Genomic DNA, 11,598 nt, shown 5'->3' with positions numbered 1-11,598 from the left:
TGTATGTAATGTATGAATATAATATACAAGTTTCACTTTTTAAATGGAATTACTGAAATCAATCTACTTTTTCATGATATTCTAATTTTATGACCAGCACCTGTACACTACACTACACTCTCACTATAAAATGTAAACAAGCTAAATATCTAAAATCTCATTACTCATTCCTTCCATTTCTGTTTCGTCTTTTTTGTTTGTTTGTTTGTTTTTTGTCAGTGCCAAATTTCCTTCAACTTTTGCTCCTCTTTCTACTTCCGGTAGAATTTTTGGCACTTGACATGTAACTTTGGGCCAATCAGAATGAAGAGGGGTGTGTGCTTTTTCATTCGGTGGGGTCGGGGGTAAGGATGGATGGGGAATGGGGGTGTTTTTTACATTTGTTGGTGCACTTTCCTGGAGGGTTTTCTTTTTCTTTTTTTATCTCCAAACTTTTTAGCGCCACCTTTACATTTCATTGTTTGCTTTCACCATCTACGCAGCTTATACAGACCAATTTAATGTTGCTTATAGCGTCAGTGATTAACAGGTAATGTTCAGCAGAGGAATGACATGAAAAGCTAGAGCCACAGCACTGCACAACTGTCTGCAAGAGACACACAGGGAGATTTAATTTATGTGGACGAGGCTTTTCCGATTCGTGCCTGAGTTATTAATGAGCCCAAGAGAGGCTGTTTGTTTTCATAGGCTGGGCTTTATGGGACAAGTTCTTCTGATCTTCACTGCTCACAATCAGCCAGTCGGCCCTGTTGCATGCTTTCATGTGTTTACAGGTCTACCTGACTGGAGCAGATGAGAGGTAGAGAAGGTACTTGAGTCATTCTGGCAACACAAAAACAAGAGTGTACTGTGTGACTACAGGGCCAAGCACAACATCAACTTGATGGGCTGAACCATCGGCCCACGTATCCACTGGAGAAATCCCGGTAGTCCCATATGTCAGTCCACCCCTGGCCTCCAGTATAGTTGCTTCCACATTTGCCATTTCAGCCTCTCTTTCCAAATTGAGCTTCTGAAGTGATGCTTCAATCTTAGCTTTTTGCAGTTGAATTCTCATTTCCATTCACAAAAGTTAGCTTAGCTTTTGCGGATTTACCTAAGCATGAGCCTCTGCTGCTGGTTGGCTTGTGGAAGTCAACACTGACATACAAAATGCTCTTGCTGCTGTTGAGTGACAGAAACATATTAAGCCAATTTCAACATTGTCTTGGTATAACTATGCTTCACTAGGCTCCTGGTCTGTGGTTCTGTTCTCCTTGTTTCTGAATTACTTTACTTACAGACGTTGCTACATTTAGATTAATCAGAGAGTATTCAAGAGAAGCTAATTGCAGGGTAGTATTGCAGCCATGCGATTGGTTAAATTTTCTCATAACACAAACACAGTGAAGACTGGAAAAATGACAAGGCTTGGCAGGTTAGGATTCAGAACACGCAGACAACAACAAAGTTTTAAGGATTTTATTAGTAGCAAGACGCTATCAGGATTACCTAAGGCCTGGACGGGAGCTTCGGCAGGACAGCAGGTGATCGCCCAGACAGGTAAGCTAGTGGCAGTCTCTGAGATAAAGTCCTTTGAAAAGGGGGCTAGGCAGGAATCAGAGTCCGGGGACAGGCGAGGGTCGAGAACCAGGAGATCAGAGATCGGCAGACAAAACCAGAGAAGCACTAACCAGATGGCGAAGTCCAGAGAGGGAGAGCAGGGTTCGTTTGCAAAAGGCAGAGTCCAAGGAAGTATCCGACAGGGAGCAGGCAGTAGTCGAGGGTCAAGGTGCAGGCATGGGTTTGGTTAATCAATTGTGGCTCATCAAATGATTACTTTCTGAGAGTGTCATTCAAAATCTGCCCAGTGGTTAACAAACACATATGAACTGGGGTAAAAATGTTATTGTCTGCCTTTGCCTTTCTATAACCTTTCATTACCGCTCCATGTCTTTTTTTTTCTTTCTTTTTCTGAAGTTATAGTTTGGAGAAGTATTTCTACATGTCTGTTTGGGACTTTTTTGGAAGAACAACTTTTGTTTCCAGTGTGGAAAAAAAAGTGTGTTATAACCAACTGGTCAACTTAGTTTAGTTTCTTTCTTCTTTGACTGTACGCCTCACTGGGTTAACAGTGTCTGGAGCTCCTCCTGTGTGTGTGAGAGAGGATGGGAACAGAGTGTGTGTATTAAAGACAGAGAAAGACAGAAAGAAAGACAGCATGCCCCTGGGAAGTAGGATGGTGTGATAACACTCAGAAATGATAGTTTAGCCCTGGAGAGCACTTGACACGCAATATCTCCCTCCTCAGATCAACACACACACACACACAGACGCATACACATAGCTGTCACAGTGAAGGGTAAACAAGCAGCACCAAGGGTTTTCAGAGCATGCTGGGAAAGCAGCCCGAGCTTCATCTGTATGAGTGTATGCCAGCAGCAGCACATGGGTGGGAGTGGTATGTGTGTGTATGTCTGTGTGAAACAGAAGTAAAATGGACCAAATTGAGTATATTGCCAGTCAAACAATAGACAGAGTGAGGCCAGAGAGAAAAAAGAAAAGTTGAGGTGGACATGCAGCTTCTAAAACTCATCTCACCTCCTGTCTGACTTTTCCCAATTCCCTTTCCACCTTTCACCAGAAGACAGCATGATGGAAGACAAAGATGTCTGCCTTAGAGGCTCCTCAAGTGGGGTGTTGTGAGAATCTTGCTATAGGTGTCACATATATATTTTAGCTTTCTATTTTTTTTCTTTAAAATGTTCTTATTTCTTTTTTAGCAACAGAAATGTCAAAAATAGTGTCTTTAAGTGTTACAAAAATCTGTGTGTATAGAAATAATTATTATATTGTGAAAGTATTATGTGTAGGAATCTGAAGAATGATCTAAACCTACGGGTGTTTATTATTACCCACCGTCAAAAAGATGTATTCAAACTTTTGTTGCTGACTAAACAGTTAAGCACCAGCTCCCTGTGACCCTGAACAGAACATGGGGTCAGATTTTACTACAAACACAGACAAATTTGTTTGTACCCTTTTGTTAAAGAAAAAAAACACCACAAAAGTCACTACAATGACTTGAAACTGACAAAAGTAATAAAAAGAAAAGAATTAATAAACATTAACAAATAAAAATCAGACAATGCTTTGAATTTTCATTTAATACAAATTATTTTAAAAATGAAATAAATGAAACTGACCTTGGCAGAAAGAATAGCATATTAACTTAATAGTTTGTTGCACACATTTTTGTGGCAATCAAGCAATTTTTGTAACTCTCTACTAGACTTCTTCACCTATTGACAGGTATTTTAGTCCACTCCTTGTGAGCAAACCTCTTCAGCTGTCTCAGGTTTGAAGGGTGCCTTTTCTGGACTGCCTGTTTCAGGTCCTTCCACAGATGATCATTAAGATTTAGATCTGGGGTCAGAAGGTGAATTTAGAATAGCTCAATGTTTTGTTCGTAGCCATTCTTGTGTGTTTTTAGCTGTGTGTTTTGGGTCATTATGTAGTGGAGGACCCATGACCTATGACTGATACCGAACTGTCTGACACTAGGAAGCACTTTTTGCTCCACCATGCCTTGATATTGCATTGTACCTAGCACAGATTCAAGATACCCTGCGCCAGATGCAACGAATCAGCCTTTTGAGCATAACCAAGCCTTCTTCATGGTTTATTATAGGTAGACTGTTCTTTTCTTTTTATGTTTAATTTTTGGTTTGTGAATATAGAGCTAATGTGACTTGTTGCCAAAAAGCCCTGGTTTTTTTCTCATCTTTCTAAAGGATATTTATATATTTATATTTATTATTTGATGTCCTCCTTAGTCATCTTTCATAAGTCCACTTTGGCTCAAACAGTGATCAATGGTGGCGTCTGACACTGGTGTACCTTGACCTTGGAGTTCACCTCTGATTTCTTTAGAAGCTTTTCTGGGCTCTTTGATTACCATTCATATTATCAGCTGCAAACAGGTCACTTTTGAGGCTGTAGTGGAGAGAAGACTGGATCACCCTCTCCACCACATTCTAATAAAACAGCAAAGCAGCTTTTTAAACTGGCTGATACAACTTTGCTGCCATATTGGTCAGTATAAGTGCTTTGATCTTCAGTTTTAATTTAATTTCCTTTTATTTTCATTATATATTGTTCATCTATATATAATAAAAAAGCTATTGACTGCAGTAAAAAAAAGCAGTCAATAAAAGCTATTGACTGCTTTTCCTCTGTATAAGAAAGCAAGTCTCTCTCCCTCTCTCTCTCTCTCTCTCTCTCTCTCTCTCTCTCTCTCTCTCTCTCTCTCTCTCTCTCTCTCTCTCTCTCTGAGTGAATGGCGGAGAGAATTGAGCTAGAGAAGGGTGTGTCAGAGTGAGTGTTTTTTTCTTCAGTTCTTTTTCTATCTTTTTCTGTAAGGTGCTTTGAACATTTTTTCGTTTTACTCAGTTGCTTGTCCTTAGTTTGTTTTGGTCGTTCCAGCCTGGTCCAGTAGCTTTTGCTAACGGCGTGGTTTGGCTTTTGGCATTATGCCGGTTGCGGAGGTAGGTGCGGATTTTGACAAGCTAACATGTCGGCATGCTATCAAACTCATACCCACAGTGAATTGTTCAGTAGAGGAGGCTGCTTTGGCTGTAGGAGGAGTGGTAGGTTGTGATAGCATTAAATCTGCTTCTCGTATGAATGGAGCAATTGTTCTTTTCCTTGATAGTACATCTAAAGCGAATAATTTGGTAGAAAGTGGCGTTGTCATTCATGACACTTTTACGCCGGTTCTCCCGATGGGTAGTCCATCTAAAAAGGTTATCATCTCTAATGCTCCCCCGTTTATTAAAAATGATCTTCTAGTCAAGGAGTTGTCACGGTATGGGCAGTTAGTTTCACCCATAAAGATGGTGTCTTTGGGTTGTAAATCTGCTTCTCAAGCATGTCGTGTGCCACAGAAGGCATGTATTTATGATCCTCAAGGATACTGCTAATGAGCTTAACCTGTCTTTTAATTTAAAAATAGATGGGTTTGATTAAATGGTTTTTGCCTCTTCTAGGAAAATGAATTGCTTTGGCTGTGGTTCAGAAGGACATTTAATTCAGTCTTGCCCAGAAAAGCTTAAGAATACACAGTCGATGAAGAATGCAGCTGTGGCTGCTGGGACGGTGCACTGTGGTGAGTGCGTGCAACAGCTCTGCTGGGGACTTGGCTGCCGATGACAGCTCTGCTGCAGTGAGCACGGGTGGTGGTTCTATTATGGAATCTGCTCCAGCTGAAGCGGGCTGTGATGCCGCCGGTGGTTCTGCTGCTGTTCGTGTGGATTCTGATGGGGCTGTGGGCCTTGGTGATCCTGTTGTTGTTGCTGCAAAGGAGCAGTCTGAGATGCAATCTTTTTTCATTTGTGATCGTTCTAATGATAAAGATAATCCAAGAGAAACTGATGACACAGACAGTGATATGAATAATGACCAGTCTGTGAATAGTTTTGATGCCAACTCAGGGTTAAAAAGTACTGAAGAAGTTGTTTGTGAAAGCTTTTGTGAGGATGACAACATGTTTGACGAAGATTTTTTGCTCCAATAGCAGCACTAAAGCTTCAAGAGCTAAGAAGGTGAGTAAAATAGGCGAAAGCAGTTTGGAGTCTGAAAGTGACCTGTCTTTGAATCTATATTCTCCTGCTGAAATTAAGAAGTTTTTACAGAAAACCAAAGGGCTCAGGCTGGTCAAAGTGGAAGATTTATTTCCAGACTTAAAGCTTTTTTTATGGAGCTAGAACTGTCTCATAATTCACAATGCACAGGAAGAGACTCACAACATTAACAAATACACAGAACAAGAGTCACACTTGTATTTTTGATGTAAACACAAATATATCTTGATTTAGAAGCTCCTTCTGGCCTCCGGGCTGCGCTGCATTTGTGTGTGAATTTTGAGACTCCCCTGACGTCTCAAGCCACAAATGTCTTTTTTTTAACAGCAACCAATCAGGTACCTTACATGTTTCAGCCAGTCATTAGAACGCACCCCAACGTGGGACACAACCTACTTCTAAGCCAATCACAGTAAGCTAGTCAAACCACGTGACTGCTGTTAAAAACTAAAGAAGAAGAAGTAATAAAAGTAAATTAGTTATTAGGGAATTGTTTCAAACACCATCTGGGGATTTAGTTTTTAGTAGCAGTTTTAGTTTTTTAAGAAAAACAGGTATTTTGGGAAGAATATAGTAAATAGTTTAATCTGATCCATACTCCAATCTGGAACATAGCAGTAATGTACCTGAAGTTGTTTGCCAACCGCCATTAAAAAACAGAAGAAGAAGAAGAAGAAGAAACACTAAAAAATATGAGGAAAAGAGAAAACGGTTAGTTAAAAATGTAAATAGATTTGACGTTGCATTTGATTTAGTTGAATTATTTAGAGCTAATTCATAAAGTAAAGCAGCCTTACAATAGAATTTAATTCCTGAGAGAAATTCTGGTTCACACTCCATACCAGTAGGTGGCGGTAATGCACACCTTCAGCTTCTTGCCAACCACCATAAAACTTCACAGAAGAAGAAGAAGAAGAAGAGGAGGAAGTAGTCAAACCGTGCTATTTGCTTGGGAATTTCCATTAGTTGGACTTTGCCACAGTCTAACTTAAACTCCCAGGCAAATAGCGCCATAGACATAAAGAGTAGACCCCATATTGGCTGCAGGGTTGCAGGAAATACGGCCGCCATCTTGGAGCGGTCGCCCATTCTACTAAGTGTAATCTGTTTGACAGGAGCAGTGAAGTACCTTTAATCAATCATAGCTCGCTGAATACTAAACTCATTTTCACGCTTTTTTCTTCCTGTAAACCTTGGGCAAACATTCAAAAAAGGTTGTTGTGTCTGTTCGTCATCTGGTTACTCACGTTTGGTAAGACCCTGAAATCGTGTCAATGTCTCTCTAAAGTGTTCAGCCTATGCTGATGATTTAATTGTTTTGGTAACTTCGCAAGATAATATTGATGTTTTAGTCAACACTGTGTCTCTTTTTGATTGTATTTCTTCCACAAAAATATACTGGAGAAACAGTGAGGCTATAACTGTGGGAAGTTGGCTGGGGGATCAAGTCAGTCTGCCTGGAGGTCTAGTCTGGAAAAAGAGAGGGTTAAAATATCTAGGTGTGTTTTTAGGCAATGAAACTTTGCAGAAAATTTGGGAAAATGCATTGGATAAGGTAAAGGGTCGGCTTTTGAAATGGAAGTGGATCTTACCTGATCATGTCATATACAAGGCGAGTTCTTGTCATCGATAATCTCATTTCCTCCGCTTTGTGGCACCGGTTGATTTAGTTCAGATGTTAATCCTCCAGTTGGGATAAGATGCAATGGATTCCTCAAGGTATCTATCCTCTTTCTCCCGAAGGAAAAAGGTGGACAAGGCCTGGTCCTTTTGGCCAGCAGAGGTGCTGCATTTCATTTTCAGTTTATTCAGAGACTACTCACAGGACCCAGAGATCTGGTCTGAAGGAGTGCATCGTGCTGCATTCTTCAGAGGTTTGGTGGCACGGGTTTTAACTTGTTTCTCTTTCTGATGGACTCCAGCAAACTGAACTCTTCCCTTCTTCCAGCTTTTTATCAGTGTTTTCTCTGTGTGGTCACTGCTGAGAAAAGAGAGGCAACAGCAGGCTGAGTCTCTACTCTGGCTTCTGCAGGAACCTGTGCTGTTTGGGAGTTTGTTGGATTGTCTTATTTGGGGGAGAACAACTTTATCCATATTTCTCCACGCTGCAAACTTCAATTTCCTGATGAGGGTGGTAGAGCTGGCTGGACCTTGACTGGATAATCCTGTTGAACTTGCTCCTCGGTTCAGAATAAAACCTATTTGAGTTGTTAGTCAGCTTTTGAACTACTGGAAACACAAGTTAAGAGAACATGAATCTTCTCTTAACTGACTGATTATTATGAAAATACTGTTACCAACTCTGTCTCTCTCACACACACACACAAAAAAAAGGTTATACATGTTGAAATGTGCCTTTAATAGAGACAAAAATTACAGCCTTTTCTTTTGTCTTGACATACCAATAAACATCATACAATGCAATTTATTGTAGTTTTTTTAGGTTTATATTGTAACAGTATGTTTTATATGCAGTATTTCTTTAACAGTGAGTTGTGTAATATTTATTTCAAGCTTACAATACAGAAGTAACTATCCTGCTAAACAGAAAAAGGACCCCTGCAAGCTGGAAGTGACCTAGGGAGCACCACTTGATTATTACTGTTCTTGTACATTTTGTGGCTCAGGACAAACTTTTTTTTAGTGAGACAAGGGGCAGAAATGACTCTTTTGATTGTTGGGCCAGTGGTCTACAACCATTACAATCTCAAATTCAGCAAAAAAATAAAAAAATTGCATGCAGGACGGCCTAAGTGTAGAAGAGGCTGGAAGGAGCGCAAAAACAGGGATGACACAAACATGCAATTTTAACTAAGTTGGGCAAGAAATTATAAAAATTGTACTTTTATCTGGGCAACTTCACCAAACTAACTCTTAAGAGGCAGAATCAACAAACACGCAAAAACTCATTTTACAGTGCATGTTGTCAGCGGTACTAAAAGAGGAGGCACCCTCACTGAATGCAGCCCCTAAAGCAGGTGTCTGACACAGCTGGGGCAATTCATAAAATATACCCTCATTCACATTACATAAACACATGCACTCAGTAGTAAATTCAAGAAGGCCACCTGAGAATTATACCTTCTTGTTCATGCTTCTGTGACAGAGGCTAATTAGACTAATTCAAAGTTTTCTCTGAGTGAGGGATGAAGATGAGGTAAAGGTAAGCAGACACCTCTCTCTGCACCACAGTAAGGAAGATGTGTGTGTAACATGCACACAGTGGGTTGACAGAGAGTTCATCCAGCAAACAGCCACAGTGTAGCATAACATCACTATGCCAGGAGCTCATTACCTTTTTCCAGCAGCACTGGGGGCAACCAGAGGCTGAACTAAATTTGGTTATCTCCTACATAGTAATTGTGACCATAAAAAGACTGTAGGCTGAGAGAGTGATACTGAAGCAGGGGCATCACTGAACTCTAATTGATACTCTTCTATTGAGTGTAACTTATAGGTCAGTAAAACATAATCCCTTTGACCCCAAACAATTATTTTAAATTGAGGAATATTCCAGTTAGTTTTCTGTTAGCTTTTGGGGAAACTACTGTTGTGGATTTTCTAAAATGAGGGTGAAATAAAGAACTTAAACAAAATAATTATCTTTTGTGTCAATGTATTATTGTAGATCACAAGTTCAACAAAGTACAATGCCTAAGGTGAAGTTCTGGCAGAAGTAAAATGCAAAACAAGCAGTATATTTCTGTATGGGGCTCATGATAAGTGCATATTCGGATCAACGAGTCAATTGACTTCCAGGAAGCATCCATAATCTGAGCATGCACAAACTCCGGAACCAATCACTGAAGAGGGGTTTCATGAGATGCCCAGCTAAGCAGTTTAAAATCCAAAACATAAGGACCTTATGATTCAGTAGTCAAAATGAGATGTCCTTATTTGCAAGTAGTCATAATACCCTGTTCATTCACAAATGTTCTTTTGCAATCAGTCATAACCTGATATAATATTGAATTCACATTCCTCTCTTCTGATCATGCATGATCAAATCAATTGATTAATTGATTAGACAGAATAGTAAACACATCTAAGAAAGACAGAGAATGACTCTTTTTCAGGGAGTATTTGTGCAGAAAGTGTACTGAAAATGTACCAATCTTGCTCTAATGAAATGAAGAGGCTGCTGTTTTTGTGAGTCAGAAGACTTTGAGGGCGTGGCAAGGAAAGCAAAGGAAGAAACATTAAGTTATAGGATATATACACGTATAGAAAATATATATAGAATCTATTTACATCAGGATGGTGTCTTCCTTGGAGTTATCGCTGTCTGAGTAATAAGAGGTCGACATAAAGGAAGGAGTTTGGGGCCAGGGATAATTGCTTCTGTCCATCTGCAAGATCAACAAAAACAGCACACAACAAATCAGTAGAGTGTGGAAAGATGAATTGTGTCATTCACCTCAGTAAGAAATTTATGGTCATAGTTAGAGTTATGGGTTGGTGTAACATAAAATGTGTAGCATGTCGTTGTTCTGTCTTCATCATGTCTAGGTATGAGGGCATGAGAGATGAACCCATCTGAGTCAAAGTTTGAGAGACATCAAGTGGCAGCCACCATTTATGCAAAAAAGAAAAACAGGTGAGTCATCAATCACATGTGAAAAAAAGAGTATGTGCCAAATTGGAGGTGTGGCAAACTTCAGGTGCCATAGGAGTTGATAGCAAGCTCACACCCAACACACACATAAGATCTATGTGGCAACATGAGGACAACAGAAAGGACGATTTAATAGTTATTTCCCTAGATGAAGGACTGTTGAGATAGCCAGGCTTCCTTAACTACTACAGAGCCACAAAGAGTAGCACACCGTAGAAGTCGTCCAGCAGACCTTGAGCATCTGGGACCTCAAACCAGCTGGGTGATGGAGTAAGCATAGTGTCAAGGCTAAGCGTGTGGTTCATCACTGATCTATCCACATTTCAAACCAATTTTTCTACTCAGTGAAAGAAGCAGACTCTGGTAACTGACAACCCTAGAGTCCAAAACATGGCATTAGATACACTAGAAATTCAGCAGGCCAGAGTGGGCAACACTGAAGTCTTGACATTGACCATTGTTAGGATTCCAGGGTGTTTTCTGTTTTCTTTTCTAATAATTTAATTTCAGGACAAGCTGGAGAAAGAAAGGTTCCAAGCAACACTGGCTCCTCAGATGATGAGCAGTAGATGATCTCCATTTTGGCTGATTCCCTCCCTACTTAAGGTCAAGTAGATCAGGGATCATGGGATCCTGATAATCCACATGGTGAACCACCCCGCTCACACTCTCAGAAGTTTTTCTAGTGTGTTTTTATTAAAAGGAAAGAAAGACAGATAACATAAGAGTTTCCTTACCTGTTTTCCCCTTGTAGCCTCCTTCGTGTACTCATGAGGCTCCCGGTGTTTTGCCTGCTTGCCATAATCTTCCTCCTGACTCTGTGAATGAAGACAGGAAAAGTCTGCAACCCTGCTGCAGATCTTCATTTAAACACCGAGTCTGAACAGGTGTGTCAGAATTGACCACCTGCAGTGAAATCATCAAAAATGGATTTGTAATCGATTCATAACAACAAATTTGAACACCCTCTCAGGCCTAGTCCACACATAGTTGGATATCTGGTAAACCGAATAGTGTTTTATGTGATTTGGCCTTTCATCCATATGTAACCTCCATTTAATAGCACTAAAAATGATTGATAATGAAACCTCCATCCAAAGTGAAGATTAGCAAATTCTCCATTTGTAGGGATCTGGAGTTTTAGCCCCGCCTTGGGGCGGCTCCTCCAGCCTTTCCCTTCACAGGTGATCCAGATCCAGCTAATGAGAACTGCTACTACTTAAGCCTTCAGCTGAGATCAGACCTTCGCTGGAGCATCAAACCTACTGGGTTAGATTCTCAGTCACAGTCTCTAACCTAAATTGGTTATTTTGTTGACTACGTTCTCTATGTACCTTGACCGCAGGTTCTTCGCCACGATAC

Source organism: Kryptolebias marmoratus, linkage group LG4 (assembly GCF_001649575.2).
Source record: "Kryptolebias marmoratus isolate JLee-2015 linkage group LG4, ASM164957v2, whole genome shotgun sequence".
In the NCBI taxonomy this organism is placed as follows: domain Eukaryota; kingdom Metazoa; phylum Chordata; class Actinopteri; order Cyprinodontiformes; family Rivulidae; genus Kryptolebias; species Kryptolebias marmoratus.
Note: the sequence above shows the minus strand (reverse complement) of the source record.